Consider the following 23,497-nt stretch of genomic DNA (forward strand, 5'->3'; position numbering starts at 1 on the left):
TAATGGTCAAAGAAATGGGCTCAGAGATAGGAACTGATACTCCTCAAGGCCCCTTATCCAATTCATTGCTTTGTTACAAACCATCCCAACATTTACTGACTTACAACAACAAAGATGCATCATTTCTCCCAGTTCAGTGGCTAAAGAGGTCACAGACATGGCATCCTTTCTCTGGGAGGAGCACCGAATAGGAGAGGACCATAATCTCACCCACACAGAGCACATTTCCCTTTACAGATCCTTAAAAAAATTCTTTACAGAGTCCAAATCTGTCTCATTCTATTTCTACCATTGGTCCAAGTGCTAGAGTCTCATCTGCTCCCCCAGAGAGCCCTTTCTAGAGACAGAGGTTGCTGGAGCCTTCTCTTCTCCAGAATACACACCCCAGACTTTGCAGCCCCCCAAAACCTGCCACAGCTTCCATTGCTCACAAGATCAAGTCCTAACTGGCATCCCTGAGGTGTCCTCAAAGCCCCACCAGGGCTTTCTGCTGGGTTTCTGCTGGGTGACCGACCAGGCAGAACTCCCCAAATGCTCCAGGTTAGCTAATACCCTGCACCTGTCTTCATGCTGTTTCCTCCAGGCCTGCGGCCCTCCCCACTTCTCCACTCCTATCTCAAGACAATCTTTTTTCCCCTGGCAGGGTCAGTCACACCTTTTCTTTTTTCTAAACACATTCATTATAGTGTTTATTCATTCACTTATTCAACCAACATCTGTTGGACATTTAGTGGTATATCCAGCTACAGTAATGGGCTCCAGGCTCCCTGGAGGCTCAGGGGAGGATATGAACACTGGTTACATTGTGGAGCGGTAAAGCAGACAATAAGCATTAAAATGAAAAGTTCTAGACACTGGTAAGTGTTTTCATGATGTGAAAAGCACAGTGGCAAGGAGGTGACTGCTTTGGGTAAGACGACTAGGCCATGCAGCCTCATCTGAGCACCCAGGAAGATGTGGGGGAAGAGCAATCTCAGAAGAAGGAACTGCCAGTGCAAATGGTCTGTGGTATGGTCCAGCGTGGCCCATTCCGGCACAAGTAGGAAGTGGCTGTGGCTGAGGCACACGGAATGAGGCAGAACATGGTGAGACATAAGATCAGATCACGTTGGCAGTGATAGAGTACTTGGATTTTATCCTAACTACAACAGGAAGTCATGGGAGGGTTTCAAGCAGGGAGTACAGAGAGGCGTGATCTGATTTACACTTTTTAAGAGATGACCTATGAGGCTTTGTAGATTGTAGGCAAGCAAGCAGGAGTGCCCCAGATCCTCCTGGAGGCTCCTGTGATCATTCCAAGATACTGGTGACCTGGATGCACGGCCTTCCACATCCTCCTCCAGAAACTGTGACCTCGGAGCTCCAGGGGACTAGCTCCAGGGCCCTAGTCTGCATCTCAGCCCATAGGCACAGGGCCAGGCCCATAGTGCCAGAATGGCTTAGGGTGGCGTGTCAATCACCATGAACACGCCTCTGAAATGTCTGCTCCCCTGAGCTGGCGTCCTTCTGCTCTCCTTTGCCAAGCTCCTGTGCACACTCCCTTCCTCGTGTCAGGCTCCCCAGGCAACAAGGGGCAGCCCATCTGACCACTTGTCTCTCCTACCCTGGGCTGACTACCCCAGGCCTGGCACAATGCCCTTGGCCATCCTGCCCACCCAGGTCCCTCCACCCACGTCTGCACCCTTAGTACAGCAGCCTTGCCATCTTGATATTTAAGAGATAGGTTTCCCCATCTAAGCCTCCATTTTCCATCCCCAAAAGCCCCTTTCTCAAGACCCTCCTCTCTACATCTTCTCTTTCTCCACCCCTTCCTCCAACTAGAACAAACCCTCCCTGGGGTTTTCTGAAGTTCCGCAGATCGCAGGATTATCCAGACTTTTCCCAGGCAACGAGTCCTTTTTCTCCTGTAGGCTGATTCCAGGTAGCAGGGTGCTGGGCAGAGGTGCCACCAGATCCCGAGGGGCCACAGCTGGGAGTCTCCTTCTACTCTTACCTCACTACTGGAGGCTGGGTCCCAGACAGGGCTGGGGGTGGAGAGGGGTGGGTGGAAGTAAGGCGGGGAAAGAAGAGAAAGACAGTAGTGTGACAGAAAGAAAGAGGAAGGGGCCGCGTCAGAGCCAGGGAGAGAAGGAAAGGTCTAGGGGAAAGTGGGGGAGCGCGGGGGAGAGGGACTGTGGGGAGGGAGCAGAGCGAAGGAAGAGAGAGTGTGCTGTGCACGGAGGAGGGGAGGAGAGAGGGAGAGAAAGAAGGGAGCAGGAGAGCCCGGGAGAGGGAAGGGAGGGAGGGCGGGAGGGGCGGAGAGCGAGGAGGAGCGAGTTGGGGGCGGGGACGAGGAAGTGGGCGCGAGGCTCGGGGCGCGGGGCGCAGGCGGGGCACCCGCTCCATCCCTGCCCGGAGCCGAGCGGGCGCGACTGCAGGACGCCGGCGAGCCCAGAGCCGAAGCCGGAGCCCCACGTTGCAGCAGCTCAAGGTAACGCGGCCGCCGCCTCCCCGCGGGGCCTCGGCTCGGGTGGGGTCGCCACCGCCGTGGTGACCCTGACCCCGAGTGCGAGCTCCGGCCCCCCCGCGGCTTGCAGACTGCGCCTGACCTTGAACGATTCTCTCCGCCTGCGAGCCTCAGTTTCCTCCTTTGTGACCCGCGGGGGTCGTGCGCGCGCCAAGGGGGCGTTGCAAGGACGGGATGCAGCCCCGGTTCCGAAGCTGTGCTCCGGGCGTGGGGTCCGGCGTGTTGTTCCCTCTGCCCGCGTGGGGGTGGATTTGGAAAGTCCACTTGCACCGAAACAGTCGCTGTTTTGACCCCGGCTCTGAGCGGTGGCATTTCTAGAGGCGTTGTGTCTGCGGGAGCATGGAGCGACATTCTGCTTTAGGAAAGCCAGTAGAAGGTTGGGGGTGGGCGGGAAGGGGACGCGGAGTTCCTCGGGGAGCCCAGGTATCTGGCCTTCGCCCTCCTGGGCTGCCGCCCTATGTCCCCGTACCAAGGACAGGCAGGATTTGCCTATGGGATGAGCTGGGCAAGTGGCATCCGCTGGGAATCCCGGCCTGCTCACTTAAGTAACTGCAGTTGACCTTGACTATATGAACCTCAGTTTCCCATCCCGTGAATTGGGGTGGGGACGCTAATGGCCCTTTGAGAAGGCTCTAAGGATTGGAAGGTGGGTCAGTAAAGTACAGATTGTGGTGTCCCCCAATGGCAGCTGTCATACCCTAACTTCAATGGCCAGAGTCCTGGTTCTCGTTGCCTCCTGGGAACTCATTTGTGGGGGGCAGGTCCTCTCTGGTCTCCTTTGCCCGAGGTAGCCAGTGGCCCAGCTGGGCATAAAACAGGGCCCGGGAATTGGGGTGGGGGGCACCCCCCTTCCACTCCAGACACCATCCTGATGGTTCTCTGAGACATGAAATCTGTGAGATAACAGTTTCTGCCCTGAAAACCTCCTGGTGAAATCTCTCTGAGCTTCGGTATCTTATTGGTAATGGGAAGTTACAAATTAATACTAATGAGTGCCCCGTCGCTGGCGGTTATAAAAGGCAATGAGACAGATAACATTTATTGACATCTTTGACCAAGAGATATGATGAGAGTTGAATGGAATGAGAAAATAACATTTCTCCTGCTCTTGCTCTGTGCAGGCCTGGTACTTGGGGTGCTGTGTGTACAGTATGGGATCTAGTCTCCACAAGGATCCTGGGAAGGTGGTGCCGTTAAACCCCAAAATTACAGACAAGGAAACCGAGTCTCACAGGGGCAAATTGCTTCCACACAGTCCCACTGGTAGGACGTGCCTATGCTGGGATTGGTTCCAGATCTGTCTCCTTCCAAGCACCTCGGATGGTACCACACCGGCTCCAAAGTAGGAGTCTGGAAGGTGTCTAGCATGCGACCTGGCACCTGGCTGGGGCCCAGGCAGCACTGGTTTCTTGTTCTACGTGTACTAGGAAGAGCTGCTGTTTATGTACACAGGAGAAAGTGGGTCTGAGTCTGGCAACGGGGTTGGGGTACCTTTGCCTGGTGATTTCTTTAGGGATCTGGAAGGAAGGAAGGTCACTAGTCAACAGCATATAGGAAGCTGATATGAGGCCGGCTAACCCCAGCCAGCCAGCTTCTCTTCTACCACCTTGTCCCAGTTAACCTCGTCCCCATTAACCTTGGCCTAGGCTGCTTCTCCTTTTCATTCTCCATCCACTGTTGACTAAATAAACTGACCCTCCCAGCTGATGCATCCAAGGAGAAGACAAGGCCAGCTGTGGTCCATCTCCACCAATGTCCCCAGAAGGGGAAACAGGATTAAGGCACAATCCCAAGGATTTAGCTCAGCCTGGGGGAGGAAATCCATGATGATGAGAAAATGGATGCCTAGCTATGGGAAAATGGGTGTCCCAGCAGGCTAGAGAGGTCTCTTTGCCAAAAATGTTTTAAAAGCAAGGAGGACATCCAAATGAAATGATGGGAGTATGAGCAAAGTTCTTTCAAATGCAAGGTATTCATCAACAATCAGAGAGTGCCTAAATGTCCAGTAGGGAATCAATTAAGTAAATTATGGGACAGCCATGTGACTACAGAAAATGGAGAGTTTTTAATGAATAAGGATATGCATATGCATATGCATATATAGGGTATGGTCACAGATTCGTGGCAAGCACTTAGAAAAAAGACTACAAGGAAACAGACCAAAGAGTGTTGATTGTATATGCCTGAGGGTGGCAGGATTATGGGAAGTTTGTTCCCTGACTCTTTATAATTTCTGAACTTTCCATATTTTTTGTAATATTCTCCTAGTGGACCCACCCCTACCTCCTTTTGGCCAGCATCCAGGACAGGGCTCACAAAGCGACACCTACCAGTGACAAGGCCACCTCTGTGTTGAATCCTGGAAGGCCCCTCAGAAAAAAGAAAGAATAGTAAATTATTATCACCAAGAGTATCTGACATTTGTTGTGTTCTTGCTATGTGTTTATGATAACCCTACAGGGTGGGCATTATCAGTACCCCCATTTTACAGAGAAGAAACCAAAAGTCAGAAAACTCAGTCACTTGCCCAGTGTCCCACAGCAAACCCAGGCCACCCAGGCCATCTGGATCTGGAACCTACCCTCCTACCCAGAGTCAAGAGGGGTGGACAGATCAGTTAACCCACATTTGAGCACTAATCACGGAAACCCTGGGGGAGGCAGGCAGTGCACCTCTGCACTTGGCAGGTGAGGCAATGTGTCCATAGCAACCTCCAAAGGGCCAAAGGTTTTGTACTTGATGCTGGGGACCCAAAGTGCGTAAGGTGCCATGTCTACACAGCTGTGGGGGAGAGTGGAGCGTGCATGGTGCGATCAGGGCTGTGATGGGGCTTTGTTTAAGAAACTGGGCGACTTTTAGGGGCGCCTGGGTGGCTCAGTGGGTTAAAGCCTCTGCCTTTGGCTCAGGTCATGATCCCAGAGTCCTAGGATGGAGCCTCGCATCGCATCGCATGGGCTCTCTGCTCAGCAGGGAGCCTGCTTCCTCCTCTCTCTCTGCCTGCCTCTCTGCCTACTTGTGATCTCTGTTTGTCAAATAAATAAATAAAATCTTAAAAAAAAGAAAGAAAGAAAGAAACTGGGCAACTTTGGAGAATGAAGGATGAAGGCTCCCCAGAAGAGACAATAAGGGAAATGATCCTGGAAGGGTACTCAAGAATTCAGCAGCTAAGCAAAAGAGGTTAGAGCAGCAGTTCTCCGTTGGGGTCAGTTAGTCCTCTAGGAGGTACTTTTGATTGTTGCAGCTGTGGTGGGGGGATGTGCTGACTGCTGGCGAGTGGCGCAGGGGTGCGGCTGTTCATCCCGTGATTCCCATCCCACTGTACCTCTGTACAGAAGAATGATCCTGCGCAAAATGTCAACAGTGCAGGGTTTTAAAAGCCTGGATAAGAAGAGAAGGACATTCCTGAACAGGGATCAGCCTGTGCGAGCCATGCACACAGTCACTGTGTCCCTCCTCTGCACTGGACACTCTAAGCCTATGATCGCATTGTTGGTGCCTGACCTCCTTGCTGCTACTCTGCCCCCAACAGCAACCAGAGTGGCCTTTCAAAACAGAATTAAGGCTTCATAGAGTCATAATTCATATGACCTAAAACTCGCCCGTTTAAAGTGTATGGGTCACTGTTTTTCAGTATGCTGTGCAACCATCACCACGATCTAAGTCCAGATCTCATTTTTATCGCCCCCAAAAGAAACTTTGTACCCATTAACTGTCATTCCCCAATCCATCCCCACTCCTACCCAAGGTTGGGAGCCGCTAATCTATTTTCTGTGTCTAGAGATATACCTCTTCTGGACATTTCCTATCAATGGAATCATGTAATGTATGATTATATGGAATAATAGATGTCCTTTTGTGTCTGGCTTATTTCACTGAGCATGTTTTCAAATTTCATCCATGTTGCATGTAACATGTATCAATACGTCATTCCTTGTTGTGGCCAAAATAATATTCCATTTATGGATACACCACATTCTGTTGATGGGCATTTGGCTTGTTTCCACTTTTTTGGCTATTATAAATAATTCTGCTATGAACATTTATGTACTGATTTTGAGGACATTTTATCTTTTCATTTCTCCTGGGGATGAACCTAGGAGTAGAATTACTAAACCATGTAAGAATACAATGTTTAACCTTTTGAGGAACTACTAGAGTGTTTTCCAAAGCAGCTAACACTTTTTTTTTTTAAGATTTTATTTATTTATTTATTTGACACAGAGAGAGAGAGAGAGAGAGCACAACAGGGAAAGCAGCAGGCAGAGGGAGGGAAAAGCAGGCTCACCTGAAGCAGGGAGCCCAATGTGGGGCTCGATCCCAAGACCCTGGGATCATGACTGAGCTGAAGGCAGACGCTTAATGACCGAGCCACCCAGGCAGTCCAAAAGCAGCTGAAACTTAAAAAAAAAAAAAAAAAAAGACTTATTTATTTGAGAGAGAGAGAGAGAGAGAGAGCGCGCGCACGCATGAGTGGGTAGAGGGGTAGAGGGGCAGAGGGAGAAGGAGAGTCTTACCCAGACTGTGTGCTGAGCTTGGAGCCCTGTGCAGGGCTCGATCTCATGACCCTGAGATCACAATCTGAGCCGATCAAGAGTGGGACGCTTAACCGAGGGCACCTCCCAGGTGCCCCAGCAGCTGAACCTTTGACATCCCCACTGGCAGTGTATGAGGATTCAAGTTTTTTCTCATCCTCACCAACCCTAAGTACCCAACTTTTGGATTCTTTGAGTACGACATGATATCGCTATGATTTTGATTTGCATTCCCCCGATGGCTGATGAATTTGAACATTCATTTGAACATTTTCAGGTGTGTGTTGGCCATCTGTATATGTTTGCAGAACTGTCTGCTCAGATCAGAGCCAAAACTCCATTGTGTTGTTCCATTACATGGACTAAAATGCAAACCCTCCCAGGGTCTATGAGGCCCCACGTGACCATGAGCAGGCTCTGCTTTTGACTGCATCTCTGCTCACTCACCTTGCTCAGACCAAAACGGCAAGCTGGTCCCCACTAAAGTCCTCGCCAGGGGTTGTTTTCCTCTGCCTCGGCCCCTGGGGTCAGCCTCAGGGAGGCCTGCCCTGTCTGGTCAATTTCAAGGCACTCCTCCCCAGGCCCTTGCTAGCACATCTCAAGGTTTCCTTCGATTTTTTTTTTTTTTAAACTATCTGATATGATCTGGAAGAACTGGGCTCCAGGCATGACTACACCTTTCATCACTGTGTGACCCTGGGCAAGCCACTGTCACTCTCTGGGCCCCAGCTTCTCCAACTGCAATCCAGTCAGGGGCACACTGGCTGATCTTGTAGAGCCTTTCTGACTCTGTCCGTCTTTGATGCCAGCTTCCGTGTGGCAGCGCTGCCAGGAGGGCGTGGGCCTGGCGCCGGGGCAGTGAGGGAAAGGTGGCTGGAGCCAAGTTGGTCACAGATTGGAGCAGGCGGCATGGCTGATTATCGCCAGCCCTGTGGGAACAGTCTCCAGGAACATGTGGCGGCCTTGACCTGGCGCCCAACCTACAGGAGCAGCAGGTAGCATTGTCAACAGCTCCAGCTGGGACTGGACACCCCAGCCACTTTCAGCTTGGGAATCATCCACCTTTGCTTCGAGAATAATCTAACTTCCAAACCTGCTACCCTGGGGGAATCAGGACAGGATTCACAGAGCTGGAGGCAGAGGTGAATGGGGAGGGCTGCAGGTAGACAAAGAGTGTTCCAGGTGGAGAAAGAGGTGTACAAAGACACAGAGCTGCAAAACCTCCAGATGTGCTCAGAGCACACAGGATAGCTAGGTTTTGCCGGAGGCGCAAGGGGCATCGGAAAGAGGTAACAGAGGAGTCGACAGGGCTGGACCCCGCAATGCCAAACCGAGGAGTCTGAACTCTGTCCTGTAGGCTGGGGAGCGACACAAGGATTTCAAGCAGAGGGTAGAGGTGACCAGGTCGTGTTTTCTAAAATGTCCTTTCCCCAGATAATGTGGAGGCAGGTGGGGCTGACAGGAGAGCCAAGATCTGGAACAGTCAGGACAGCCCGGCTGGGACAGAAGCTGGAACACTGCAGTGGGAGAGAAGGGGACAGATTTAAAAGCTGTTTGGAAGGTGAAAGCATGTGAGAAGGGTGTGGGTCACAGGAGAAATGGGAGACTAAATAATGACCAACGCAGGAACAGTGGATGCCAGCCTCCTGGGGTGCTGGCTACAACAGAGAGGGCACAAGGAGCTGCCATTTGGGTATGTCACTGTCCAGCTGCCTGAGGGTTGGATGGTAGAAGCAGCAGCAGGAGAGGGTGATCCCAACCCAGGGATCGGGATGTGCAAAGGCACTGAGGTGCGAGAATATGGAGAGTTGAAGGATGAGACTTTCTGGCAGGCTGGTGCACAGAGGGCGTGATGGCAGGAGAGGAAGGAAAACTAAGGCTGAAGAGGGCAGGAGGGATGGAGACATCAGAGGGCTGTTAGAGCCCAGAGCAGGAGTCCAGCAACAGTGCCAAAGACTGTCACTGCCTGATGAAGAGCATTCACTCCCCCTGAGAAGGCTGGTTGCTAGGGTTAGTCACCCTCTCCCAGGCTCCTTCCCACACTCACGGGGCAGAGACAGATGGATGTCAGCCCAGTTTTCAAGCAGGAGGAAAGCAAACTCCCCTGAGCAATGGGCCAATGAGTTTGATGCTGATCTGGGGCAAAATTCTCAAAGCAATCATGAAAGAGGGTGGGTGGCTAGAAAAGGAAATAAATCCTCAGGGCTGACCTGGCTTTCTGAGAACATCAACGACACACTGAGCTCCTAGCCCACAGGTGGTGGAGGACTTTTGCAGGGAACCATAAGATATTAGAAAAAGAGAGAGAGAGAGAGATTGCATTGAAAAGCTTGGATATTTTATTTTATAGGCAGAAGATTTCATTTAAAATCCAGATTTCCAGGTTCTTTTGAAGAATGTGGCCATCTGGTGGTGCTAGGCCCAGAGTGACCACAGTGACCACCCCTCTGGCCAGTGCAGGCGTCCTCTTTCTGGGTCACCATGCCCATACCCCACAGTCCCACAGTGGGTATAGACTGTTCACACACACCCTGCCTGGCTCAGGGAGACACGACCATCCTCCTAGCTTTCCCTTTCCCTGCGCTCCCTAAACTGGTCCTGGGAGCATGACTCTTTGGGTAGGCTCCGTGGGAAAAAGAGGGCAGAGGGGGATTGGCCTCTGGGATCTTATGTGGCTTGTTGAGAGCCCTCCAATCCCCAGTCTCTCTCAGTCCCAGCGCTTGCTGACAGGCTCCGTTAAGTGCACCATTAAGATCCTGTACTTCAGGCACAAATTCGTTTTTTTGTTTTTTGTTTTTTAAGTAGGAACTTCAACAAATGTCCGCAGAGCCCATTTGGGAAAATACTGCTTTTGCTAAATGTTTATTAGGTAGTTATGTTTTCTTTTTCTTTTCACTTTCTGGTTAGAAAAAACATCCATGCGGTCAGAAGTACAATATACAAAGGTCTTCAGGGAGATCCTCACTCCACCCTGGTCCGCATCTGCCCAGTCCCCTCTCAAAAGAAGAGGTCGGTCACTTTTGTTTGTTATGATGTATCCTTCCAAATTTTCTTTGTGCAAAAATATACGCACTATAATATATGTGTGTGTGTATATATATATATCTGAGTGTTTTTGACTTAAGTGAAGTACAGCATACACAATTCTGCATCTTTGTGTTCTTTTTAGTCACCGTAGAATTAATTCTCAATGTAGAAAAGTTGGAATAAGGAAATTTGAAAGAAGACGTAATAAGTCATACCACCATCCAAAGAAAACCACTATTCCCAGCCAGTCTGCCCTTCTAGACATAAATGTTGGCTGTTTTTTTCCCCTGTAGGTTGACAGGGTAGGAGTTCTTAGTTATAATCGTCTCTTAGATACAATTTCAATCTTGCTTTTTATTACTTAAAGATAAACATTTTTTTTACTATTTCATAGTTTCCAAAGTGTTACAGTAATAGCTATCAGGATTCCATTACGACAAAATTTCTCCACCAGTCTTCTAGTTTTAAATACATCACGGTCATTTCCAGTATTCAGCTGTCATAAAGAACACAGTGAAAGCTGCAGTTTGTTCTGTAACTGGATTGGGCGTCTCCGGGATGCCTGGGACTTAGGTCAGATATTGAAGAGTCATGGCTTGGCCCCCTAGGGCAGAGGCTAGGAGCTCGGGGTGCTACCAGGGGACGTAGCTAAGAAAGGAGACATGCTGAGGTCATGGAAGGAGAAGGGACAGGGCAGGCCAGAGCCCAGTGGGGAGCTAGAGGGAGATGGGCTCTGGGTCAAGCCCTGTGCTGTGTGTAAGCAAGTAGAGGGCTCACACCCACTGAGCCCCAACTACCGGGACTTTGCCCACTTTTGCCCGTTTCTTCCTGACAACAGTCAGACAACATAGAAACTCTTGTCATTTCCATTCTGCCCCTTGAGGCATCTGAGGCAGGGAGACGACACCACACCACTGCTTGCCTTGGCCATGGAGAGAAGCAGTGGGGAAAGTTCTAGAAGTGCCTTGCTCTGAAGCCTGCAAGCCTCTTGGCAAGGCTTGTGCGGTTGAGGTTATTGTCCCCATTTCATGGGAAGGGAAACTGGGGCTCCGAGCCAGGTCTCCTGGCCAGAATTGCCTCACTGGTAAGTATTGGAGCTGGAATTAGAACGCACTACACCTGCTGGGAAGCACCCTTTGTTTCACTGGGGCGGGGAGGCCAAGAGGAAGAAGTGCTAAGGGCCGGGCCAGGGGGAGAAGCCTGCTAACTGACACAGCGTCCCCCCTGGCCTGGCAGGTTGTCCTGGGATCACCAGGAGCTGCCCGGCACCCAGACTGTCCCCGCGGAGACCCACAGTGCTCATTCCTTCTCCCCATCTGGCCAGCTGGGGTGCCTTCTCTCCCAGAAAAGGCAGGACTCCAAGACCAGGGTTTCTGAGAGAAGAGCAGAGAATGGCCGTGGGGAAGGGAGGGACACTTGCTAAGGCCGCCACCTCACTTCCAGGCTTGTCTTTATGTCACAGCTCCTCTTCCCAGCACTGCACACTATAGTACCATGCCCATGCCCAGATGGAAAACCGAGCCTCGCAGAGGTCCCTGGCTCCTTTCCATGGCACAATGGGGGCTTCCTGCATGAGCCAGATGTTTCCTCGAGGGTGGGGCAGGCAGCCCTGGGGTCCGGGCATGGACAGGAGTGGTCAGCCACACAGATGTCAACATGCTGCCCAACCAGCGGAGAGAGGGTTCCCTTTTCAGTCCTCCAAGCCTTCCTGTCTGCATCCAAGGGAAAGTATCAGTTTGGTGGCCGTCCCACTTAAACACCTCTCCAGCCAGGCCAGTCTGCCTAGAGGCTGGCTCTTGGCGCAGCAGTGGCCACGTGGAGTGTAACGTTTGTTAATTGCCACGTTAAGTTTCAGGGTGACCTATTTGAAGGAAGGTGATCCTGTTGGTGATTGCAATGATGAAACAATCCCATTTGCAATCAATTCAATCACTTCCGAGAAAAATATTGCATAAAAAAACAGGACTGGTATTTTGTGGGTTTGGAAAGGATCCTGGAGGTGGTGCGTGAGCGAATGAGGTTTGAGAAACAGGAGGTAGGGTGCCTGGGTAGGTCAGTCAGTTAAGCATCTGCCTTCGGCTCAGGTCCTGATCCCAGGGTCCTGGGATCGAACCCCGCATCAGGCTCCCTGCTTAGTGGGGAACCTGCTTCTCTCTCTCCTTCCTGCTTGTGTGTTCTCTCACTCTCTCTCTCTCTCTCTCTCTCTGTCAAATAAATATGTTACAAAAGAAAGAAAGAAAGAAAGAAAGAAAGAAGGAAAGAAAGAAAGAAAAAAAGAGAAACACAGGAGGTATGGGACAGGGTAAGCTGTGGGGAATGAGCAACAGACAGCTCTACCCGCCTCTGACCAGCTGTGTGACCTCACCTAGGCAGCTGGCCTCTCTGTGCCACATTTGCAAAATGGGGTAATAGCGACTGCCCCACCTGCTCCACAGTGTAATCCTACAGGACCCAAAAGGAGGCCATGGGCACATGGAGGGGCCATGAAAAGTGGGAGAGGACAGAGAGCATTATGTAAGACAGCCCATGTATGTGAACATTCGTGGCCAATGCTGGCTGTTTGCTGCCGCCATCGTTAAGGTGACCCTGCCAGCTGCAGGACTGTCACCTGTAGGAGCAAGTTGTACCTTGTCAGAAGGGCAAAACCTGGAGTGAGGCTGGGGGAGAGAAGAACAGAGAGGGATGGGGATCCCATGTTGGCGTGGGCAGCTTCTGCGGCCCAGCTCCTGTGACGGTGGGGGCTGAAGGTAGAGGGAAGGCGATTTGGCGTTGGAGATGAGGATGCAAGGACACTGACGGCAGCAGTGATGGGCAGGGCAGTGGTGGCAGCGATGGCAGTGATGATGGTGAGGAGTCCAGTTGGAGGGCCTGAGGGCTGTTTGATCATAAAGAAGCAAAAACTCAGGAGAATGAGGAGCTCTGTCGAGCTGCCTGGAAGTGGGGACTTTGTTCTATAGGGCTTCAGAGCTTTAAGCAACCTACAAAAATGTCTGCAAACTCATACAGGCACGTGCACACGCTCACGCGCGTACACACACACACACACACCAGATCTAAAATACAAAAAGAAAACCACAAAATTGCAAGTAATAAATGTTTAATTGGCTATCTACAATTGTGCCACTATGACAGCTGGTCAGTGGCAGCTCATTATACTAAATAGCTAAGTACACATTCTCTTTCCTTTGGAATACGCATTTATTACAATGTGTTTATTATGCAGTGGGCTATGCCTCCAAAACAAAGAGTGTGTAGGGCTCTATAATATCTTTAAATGGCTGTAAGTCGCTGGCAAATAATTTCTGAGATAGTGAGTCCCCCGTCATTGGAAGTATGCAAGGCAATTGGGGATGACTACCTTTCAGGGATGCCATAGAAAGGTTCTTGACCCCAGGGTGACCGCTGAATGTGTTTCTACCCAGAACACTCCTATGTTGTTCTTTAAGGAGCTCATGATCCCATCTTTTCCACCCCCTCTACACATAACACACATACATAATGTCATTGGAAGAAATCTTTGAGATATTCTAAGCCCATCTCCACACTTGTCTGCTGAGGAATCTGAGGATATGGAACTTATTTGAGGTGACACAGACAGTCAGAGTCATACCAGGGACTCAAACTCAAGGTCCAAATTCCCAACCCAGTGCCCTCTCCGCCTTACCCCTGCCCCCTGGATGGCAGAGATTTGGGACCCCCTGCAAACACTGGCAATCTCAGTCTCACCTCCCCCAGAAGAACCAAGGCAGAATTTTCATTTGACAAAGTCCAACGCCTGCCCTGAAAAGCCCTTCCCCAGGCCTTTCCCACACTTGTCAAGCCTCTGCTGGCCGTGGACTTTGGCCAAGTCACAAAAAACACCATAAACCTCAATTTTCATATCTAGAAGATGGAAGTGAATAATGGAATCCACATAACAGAGTTATTGCCGAGATTAAATGGGATAAAGTATATGAGGTGCTCGGAACATCACTTGACACCTTCGAAGTGCCCAGTAAATGGGATGTTATATAGTTAGGATGCTCGTTTTCAACATGCATTTAGTCAGTCCAGCCAGTATTAATGGAGCCCTCATTAGCTGCCTGTCAGGGAGCAAGACAGAGAGGATCCTGGCCCTCACGGCACCCAAGTTCCAGTGGGGAGAGAGACGTGGTGAGCAAGTAGAGGAGGCAAGAAATATGCCAGGGGTGATGCCTAAGGATTTAGCTGAGCATCTACATGAATGAAAGGGAGGCAGGGGCAGGAAAAGAGAATCAGAGGTCTCTCCCAGCCTTGCACTTCCCAATTTTACACATACTCTGAGGCCACGACATCCAGAATAGGCAAATCCAAAGAGCCAGAAAGCAGGTGGGTAGTTCGAAGGGACCAGGACAAGAGGGGAAGGTGAGTGACTGCTTAATGAGCATGGAGTTTCTTTTTGGAGCGATGAACAACTTTTGGAAACACAACACTGTGAATGTACTGAATGCTGCTGAATTATACACTTGGAAACGGTCAATTCTCTGTTATGTGAACTTCACCTTGATTGAAGCAAAAAATGAAGGCGAAATAAAGACTTTCCCAGACACGGGGTTACGGACATTGGGGAGGGTATGTGCTATGGTGAGTTCTGTGAAATGTGTAAACCTGGCGATTCACAGACCTGTACCCCTGGGGCTAATAATACATTACATGTTTATAAAAAGAAAAATTTAAAAAAAAAAAGACTTTCCCAGACAAACCATAACTAAGGGACTTTGTTGTCACCAGGTGTGGCTTCGGGTTCTAACATCAACCATTAGCAGAGGCCAGGCAAACAGCGTGGGCTCTCTCACCGATCAGAAAACACCTCAACAGGAACTGTTCGCACAAATAGTCAGAGAATGAGCTGGACCAAGTGCATGTCTTGGACGCTCGGAGACTATGGGACCAGGCCTGCTTCCAAGCCCTGCCTGCCTCTTTATTAGCTGTGTGAACTTGACAAGTGACCTTAGCCTCCTGCACTTGAGTTTCACCATCTGTCAAACATGAATAATAATCATATTGGCCTCACAGAGAGAATAAACTGTCTGTAGGTGCTCAGAAAATGGAAGTGATCAATGTCCCAGCTTGTGGTCCCATGTGTGGAGCTCGTGTCCCCCTCAGTGCCATGCCAGAGTGATAGCAATCACTGTCCACTTTGATCCCACCGCCTTACTCTCTGGCTGGGAGCGGGTGGGGCTCTCCCCAACCTGACCAGCCCCAGATTCCAGACAACCTTCAGATCTGTTCATCTCTCAGCCTGTACAGAGGGGGTGCCAAAGGGGGTGCAAGGGGGGTGCGAAGCTTGAAGTAAGACACACCTGAGGAAGAAGGAACACACTCCCTGGCTTTGGGCCCCTGGAGGAATGGAAGGTAGAACCAAAGCCCAGATGACTGGTATCCAGGACTTTTCTCTCCAAAGGACAGTCTCAACCAGAAGCCCAGAAGCCTTTTCCTGCCTATAGGGCTTTGACTGCATGTCCTGCCCACTGCCGGGAAGGGGCTAGAAGTCTGCAACCACACAGACGAAAGACTAATATTAATGTTATTGCAAAGAAGGAAGTGAGCATCTCATGTTGTAGATGCTAAGGCTATCACACCATCTCTTTGAAAAGCCCAAATGGTCATCTCTTTCTCCACTGGGGAAGATAAACAGGCAGTGGCCCAGTACAGGGACCCCGGAGTCCCACAGACCCGGATTCAAATCCTGACTTTTCCACTGAACGGTGTTGAGACTTCGGGCAGTTCCTGAACTTGTCTGAGCCTTGGTTCCTGCATTTGTAAAATGCAGAAGAGATTTTTTGCCTCAAGATGTTGTGGTGAAGTGTGTAAAGGACCTGATGCTTATAGAGAGAGAGCCCCAGGCCTGTTGCGAAGTAGGAGCTGTGTCCATGCTAACAAGGAAGGAGCGTGTCCTCACTGACGGTTCACTGACTCGGGTCAGGAGAGCCTGTTTCCAGATGGGCTACCAGTTTCCTGGGTAATCTTGGGCCTGATGATTAAAGCTTCAGGGGCTATCCATTGCTTTCAGAACTAAGTCCAAACTTTTTTTTTTTTTCATTTTTTTTATGTAAATTCAATTTAACTAACATATACTGCATTATTGGTTTTGGAGGTGGAACTCAGTGATTTATCTTTTGCGTGAAACACCCAGTGCTCATTACATCAGGTGCCCTCCTTAATGCCCATCACCCAGTGACTCTCTCCCCACTCCACCTCCCCCCCAGCAGCCCTCACTTTGTTCCCTAGAGTTAAGAGTCTCTTATGGTTTGCCTCCTCTGTTTTCATCTTATTGTATCTTTCCCTCCTTTCCCCTATGTTCCCGTGTTTTGTATCTTAAGTTCCACGCATAACAAAATCATACGGTATTTGTCTTTCTCTGACTGCTACATCCAAACTCTCTAGAGCTCCATCCCCGGCTCCAACTTCCCCTGAAGAATCAGCCAGAGAGGCTGGCGGAGGCCAGATCCTACAGGGTGTGACGGGCATCATCCTCTTTATGCAAAGAACAGGGAAGCATTGGAGGGGCGCGGCATGACCAGTCTGACTCCCAGACCTGGCCATGATTGTGGGGAGAGGATGGTCCCTGAACGCAATGAGCTTCACGTGGAGGATTTCTTGCAAGAGGGCTCCTGGAGTGAGCGGACCGAGTGCCAGCCCTGGCCTGGAACCCTTGACCAGCCACATAGCTAGTCCTGCTCCTCAGCGTGGTTTGACCACCCAGCTTCTATCCCTCTGTGTGCTGTTCCCTCTGCCGGGCATCCCCTGCCCCTTCCCTTCCCTTCTCCACCTGTCAAGCCTCGCAGCTGCTAGGTTTCAAATCGGTCATACATACACGAGGTAAAAAGATTCAAAAGGTCCCAAAGGGCATATAGTGAAAGAAGTTTCATGGGGCACCTGGGTGGCTCCGTTGCTTGAGTGTCCTGCTCTTGGTTTCAGCTTGGGTCATGATCTCGGGGTCCCGAGATCAAGCCCCACGTTGGGTTCTGCGCCCAGCGTGGAATCTGCATGAGATTCTTTCTGCCTCTCTCTCTCTCAGTCTCTCTCCCCCTTGGGCTCGTGCTCACTCTCTCTTTTTCTCTCTGAATAAATAAATAAATCTTAAAAAAAAAAAAACTTTCTCCCACCCATGGCTCAACCCCCAGGTCCCCAGAGGAAACAGCTCCCTTTTGGCAAGTCCCAGTACCCTTCCTGAGCAGTCACGCGGAATGCGTGGGTACGCACACACATTCCCCCTTTCCCATCCTACTCGGCACGTGTTTGGAGACTATCCGATGTGGGCCCAGACAGCCTACTCAGTCTTTTGATGGCTTCACTGCTTTGTGTCCTCTGCACTTTCACGCCCTTTCCAGCTTTGGCTAACCCAGTCAGTGCTGTGGGGAGCCACCGGACGAGTTCCTAGAAACACAATGGCTGGGTCAGGAGTCTGAGTGTTCTTAACATGAACGGGGGTTTCCAGGCTCCGTAAAGTGTCATGTGCGCACACACACAGCTGTCACCTGCCACCAGCCACAGAGTCCAACTTCGTTCCTCCGAGTTCCCACAGTCCCTTCTTGTCTCCACCACAGCCTCTGTTAGCCATGCCTGGGCTGTGTCTGAAGTGTGGGCCTGGGACCTGCCGTGTCCCCAAGGGGGGTGATCTCCTACCCCAGCCTCACAGCTTGCACCAGGCCCCTGAGGGATGGTAACAGGGAGACCCAGAGCTCCTGGAGTGTAATAGGCGTCAGCCATTCTTAAATGGAGCTGCACCTTGGCCGGCATCTGTAAGTGGGAAGAAAGGATCCCCAGGGAAGACCGAGGTCATTTCAGTGCTGATGGACCAGCTGGGCCTCAGTCCCGTTTGCTCTGCACCCCATGTGGTGTATGTGCATATGGCCACTCTGGAGATTTAAAGGCTTGTCTTCCCTCCTTAAGGAGTGGAAGTTGCCCCGCTGACAGAAACCTTTGGGACTCCTGACAGGGACAGAGTTCTGGAGGGTCTGCTGCTGGGACTACTTTCTAAAGCCCTCAACACCAGGCTCCTAGGACGTTTGGAATGGCCAATTATAGGGGGGAACTTTGAAGAAATTAGGGCTCATAAAGTCAAGAAACTGCCTTTCCAGGACCCAGTGACTTCTGTCTCATAACCTGTGAGGATCACAGGGGGGTGGACAGCAGGGCCCAGCTCAGACCCACCCCCACTGCCACAGCTCACCTCCTGGTATAGACAACAGGACAGCAGGGAAGGGCACCCCTTCCTGCCTCCCATCACATTGCCTTTCTCGCACACTCCCCCTCTACCTCTGAGGCTTCCCATGGCTCTGGGGTTAAAATCCACCATCTCCCTCCTGGAGCTTTTGTGTGAGCTCTTCCCTCTGCCTGTTTGTCCCCCATTTTCTTCGAGTTTCCATCTGTTCTGGCGTCTCAACTCACATATCCTTCCTTGAGAAGCCTTCAGTAACCCCTGGACCAGGCCAGCCCCCACCCCCATTATATAATCTTTTATCTCTCTATACTTCCCATTTATACATAGAACTCTTAATGCAACTGTAATTAAATGAACAGTTCTACAGTGAGTTACTAATGTTCGGCTCCCCCACTGTACTAGAAGCTTCTAGATGTGTCTGTCATGCTCACTGCTGTGTTCCAAGATCCCAGCATATTGTCTGCACCTGGAAGGCACTCAGTAAATACACAGAGTGCTCATGGAATACTTAATTCCTGGCTGTACAGCTTTAGACAATAATACAGATAACATCTGGGGAGAACCTGCCACGTGCCAGGTGATAGGTTCTGCATTTTCCCATCCACCAAGTGAGGGAGGGCGTATTATCTTAGAGATTTTACAAATGAGGACACTGAGGCTCAGGAAAGTGCCCAACTTCAGCTATGAAATGGCAGCACTGGACTTAGAACCCAGATCAGCCCAGAGTCCTTGCTTTCAGCCCCTGGGGCTTTCCTTCGCTTATCATGCCTACATTTGCAGAATAAGGATCCACTCTCCCCCTTCACAGGGTTGCCTGCCTGGATCACCCAGGAGGGATCTGGCAGACAGGAGTTGTCTGATGAATCCTGTTTTCTTTTCCTAGTGTAAATTATTGCTTGTAAGACCAGACTCATCCGTCAGGCCCTGAGAGGAACCCCATCAGATAAGGTTTAACTGATCCCGGCTTGCACAATGCCAGCCCCCTGTGTCTGGAGCTTAGATACTTAAACATGGAAAGGGGAACTTCATTTCACTTCCCAGGGAAAAGGGAAAACAAAGTGCTGGACTGAGTTTGATAAAATTTGAAAGGGAAGGTCCCCAGTCCCCTAGATCAGTGGCTTTTCTAGAAGGCCTCACCCTTGTAGTTAGCAAACAGAATCTACCACCGGTAGCATTTCTTCTGGGATTTTGTCTGCGAGGAACAGTGAGAGGGAAGTAGAGGCACGAGACAGGCCTGGGTTTGCCTCTGGGCTGCACCAGTGCCAGTGAGGCTACGCTCAACCCTCCAAGCCCCCATGTTCTTTATGCTGCATGGGAGGAGTGAGGAGGGAAATGATATTCTGGACCCCAGCTACTACAACTCAGTTCCTAGGGAGACATATTCTGATGACAAATCACCAAGGACCTCCCACCCGCTCAGGAGGAGAGTTTTCTTGGGGGCACTAAACACCCAGGGTTCTACCTAGCGCACCCTAGAAAGCCCAAGCCTGGACTAGAAGTGGGTGCAACTTGGGGGCAGAAGTGAGAGGATGGAGCGAGTACCTCTAGGAGCTTTCCTGGCTGAGATAGCAGAGGAGAAGGGAAGAGGGGCATTCTAGGCAGGTGGAACAGCATAGGCAAAGGCACAGAGTCAGAATGGGCCTGGCACTTTCAAAACCAAAGGAATGAAATGTCCCCAGTGCTATGTTTCCCAAAGTGTTGTCCCAGGACATGGAAGTGCACATGGTAGGCAGGAGCTGAGACGAAAGAGAGGAGACAGAACCGGGTCATGAAGAACCTTGAATGCCACATCAAGGATCTAAACTTAGAGGCCAACTGAAGCTGGTAACGGAAAGCGGATCAGCCCTCCCCCGCACAGAGCCCAGCATGGCGGGTTTCAAGCACATCAGAGAGTGCAGTGAGTGCACTTATCACGCTGGGCTGGGGCTGCTCCTGAGGGCTAATTGGCCAGCATGGCCTCCCCATGAAGCAGACTCTGAACTGGGCCCCACTCTTTGTTCTGGCTGCATCTGCGAGGGGCTGATGGCAGGTAAAGGTCAGAAGCCTCCCCAGGGGGCAGCGGGGAGTACTGCGGCCCTGAGCCAATTCTCCAGAAGGTGCATTTTGAAAGGCTCTTAAGACAGAGATGAGAAGACGAAGCAGTGGGACACGGGCAGCTGTGAGACACACCATCAGCCTACAAGATGGGGGAGGAAGGGGCTGAAGACTGTCTTAATGAGTTTCATGTGATTTTTCACACAGAATGAGAGGTGAACAGTCAATTATCTAATCTTCATGGACAGTTGGATAAGATCTATTGTATATTGTGTTGTTTTTTCAACTTTTTGTGTGTGAAAATGTTCACCATAAGATGCTGGGGGATATAGGCCCATTTTCACGTATTCGTTCAGATACTAACCAGACCCTTTGAATCCCAAGGTGAATACCCACATATTTCCAAGGTGGGGAAACCACACATGCACAAACACACACACACACACACACACACACACGCTCGCACTTCATGTACTCTGTATTTCTCTGTGTTATATAGACAACAGAAAATGTTGGCTGGGTGGATTGATGGATGGGTGTGTGGATGGATGGATGGGTGGGGATGGGTGGATGAGTGGGTGGATGGATGGAGGGATGGATGGCTGGGTGGTTGGACAGATGGGTGAGTGGGTAGATGGGTGGATGGATGGGTAGATGGATGGATGGATCATTGGATGGGTGGGTGGATGGATGGATGGATGGATGGGTGGATGGACAGACAGATAGATGGGTGGTGGATGTGTAGATGGGTGGATGGGGGGGTGGTGGAGAGAGGTGGGCAAGATCCAGGCCTTGCAGGTAGGCAAATTAACCCTGGGAGCCATATTAACACTGCAAGGCAGCAGGTACCAAAGCATAACTCGGTACAAAGCACAGGGGAGAATGCTTCTGCTTCCAGGCATTTGGGAAGGCTCTAGGGAGATCGAGGTGCTTGAGCAGGACCTTGAAAGGAGAGTAGTTGAAGTGAACACAGGGAAGAGCGAGGCTGCAGGTGAGGGAGACAGCAAAGGCAGGATTAAGAAGGTGTAATAGGTTTGGGGAAAGGCTGGGTTAACTGAATGGCGAAGTTAGGGGACAAGTACAGGGATGTTTGATGAGATCCAGCTGGAAGGATGGGGTGACGTCTGATTGAGCACAGGCATTAAGGCAGGCTGACGGGATGTGAGCTGAATTTGAATCCAGGCTTTCTGGCCACTTACTAGTCCTGTGACATCACTTGGCCCCTCTGAGCTTCACTCTTTCAGACTTAAATGGGGCAATGATTTCCCTCACTCATGGGTTATTGTGAGGATAAAATGATATTTCTTTTAATATGTGATCTCACCATGCCCAGGGCGATCCCACAGTAAGGATTCACCATGATCTCTCAAGCCATCCCCTACTGTTGGACACTCTGATGGGTTTTTGCTTTTTTGCTGCTTGCACACCTGCTGTCACAGATGTCCTTCATACATTTAGCCCGGTAGAGGCTGTGTGGCCACAGCACAGGTTCTCAAAAGAAGGAGTGAGGTCTAAGTGACCTAGAGGGGTGTCTTTATACAATAAAGGAATTAGGGAAATAGAGTTGCTCGGTAATGTGGAGAGTGTGTGTGCCTGTGTACACAGAGAAGCCCAGAGCAAGAAGGGAAGGCCTCCGTCACACAAAACCATCAGCACCAGTCACCTCCTGGGCATGTGTGACAGCCCAAACAGTCATCCTTTCCCATATCCCTCAGGATACTGGGTTTACCGCAATAAGCATGTCATGGCTCTGGAATTTTGGAAGGGAAGTTCGAGAAAGTGTTTTTGTGTTATCTGTGATGATGAAAACAGTGACCGTGATCTTCTTGTAGGGCTGTGACCTCTGGGGCAGTCACTCTACCCACAAGGTACAGGGTGGAATGAAGCTCCATTCGAAAATTCCTGCCTTCACGATAGGTCACCGGAAAACTCCAGGACCTGGGCTATAAAATAGAAACACGACAGAAGTGATTCTTTGAGATTCCATGAAAAAGGGACCGCCACTGCTCTGTTCATCCTTGTGCCCCCAGCACCTAGAACAACATTTGTCATGTGTTAAGTTCTGAAAGAAACACTGGCCAAAAAGAACAGAGGGAAGGAAGAGAAAGAAAGAAGGCAGGGGAGGATAGATTTTGAATTATGCGAGAGGCTGCTTCCTTCAGATTTGAAAATCCCAAACATTAACTAAAATATTGGTCCAGGGCCAAAATACCTACACCTGGCTGTTAAGAAACTTGGGAATAAATTTGTTATCAGAAATAGGGATTCTCAAAAAAATAGCCTCGCTGCTATCTCCTCCACAGTTAATTAAATGTGCCAGGGAGAGCCATGCTGCTTGCGTTATTTATGTAATGAAAAGATCTTCTAAAAATAATACCCAGAGGCCCGGCTTGCAAAGCCTGGTGGCTGAACCAGCTGGAGCGGCAGAAGGTGACCAGGAGCCGTGATCCTTGTCCCAACGCAGTGGTTATGATTAAATGATGCTTCTCGTATTCAGGTTGCAAAACCGCTCCAGGCCAGAGCCTCAGAGAGGTTTAATTCGTGTCACATGGCGATTAGCTTGCCTCTGAGAGGGATTCCACCGTCATCCTGATTTCTGCAGGTTCCCAGATCCCAGTAGATGGCCTGCGAGCTGCTCTCTGGAAAACCAGGATCAGCTTGCATGAGAGGGAATCAGCAGGACCTCTGTGTTTCGTCCATTGGAATCATAGAATTTCACCAGGAGAAGGGGATCTTCTGGGACTTGACAAGAAGTATTGTGTGTGCAGCCTTTCTGTTGAAGTGAGGTTTGCACTGGGATAGCTGGAAGGAAAGCAGGGAGGGCTGAGAGGATGGGAGGGAGGGAAGAAGAGAGGAAGGAGCCAGAAAATACCAAAATACTTGTGATAGAGGCAAAATGGGATCAACGGTGGCCAGCCACCCCATGGGCTGCCAGGCAGCCACTGGAGAGATCAAGTCAGTTCTGCACAGGCTGACCGGCCACACGCGCTGCTAAATAAGAAAAGGAAGATTGAGAGCGATGTTTGGAGCAGGTGTGGGCAGGGGGTGCCGTTGGCAAACTATGACAGCAGACTAAATCTGGCCCTCTGCCTGGTTTTGGGCAGCTCATGAGCTAAGAATGGCTTTTACATTTTTAAAGAGTTTGCAAATGGTTTTAAAGAGTTGGAAAAAATCAAAAGACGCATCCTATTTTGCGACACGTGAAAACTATGT

The 23,497-nt window shown here is 50.4% G+C and overlaps 1 protein-coding gene across 4 annotated transcripts in view; it reads left to right on the top strand.

Moving 5' to 3' along the window:
* Nucleotides 1–2,297: 2,297 nt before the first annotated feature.
* HRH2 (histamine receptor H2) overlaps nucleotides 2,298–23,497 on the top strand; it is a 55,441-nt gene continuing 34,241 nt past the window's right edge. The window contains exon 1 of one of the 4 annotated variants that reach the window (XM_047730269.1): nucleotides 2,298–2,470. The gene's annotated coding sequence lies outside the window, so the exon portion shown is untranslated. The remainder of the gene's footprint in view (nucleotides 2,471–23,497) is intronic. The other 3 variants (XM_047730271.1, XM_047730273.1, XM_047730270.1) reach the window with 3 other exon arrangements.

This window comes from Lutra lutra, chromosome 5, assembly GCF_902655055.1.
Source record: "Lutra lutra chromosome 5, mLutLut1.2, whole genome shotgun sequence".
In the NCBI taxonomy this organism is placed as follows: domain Eukaryota; kingdom Metazoa; phylum Chordata; class Mammalia; order Carnivora; family Mustelidae; genus Lutra; species Lutra lutra.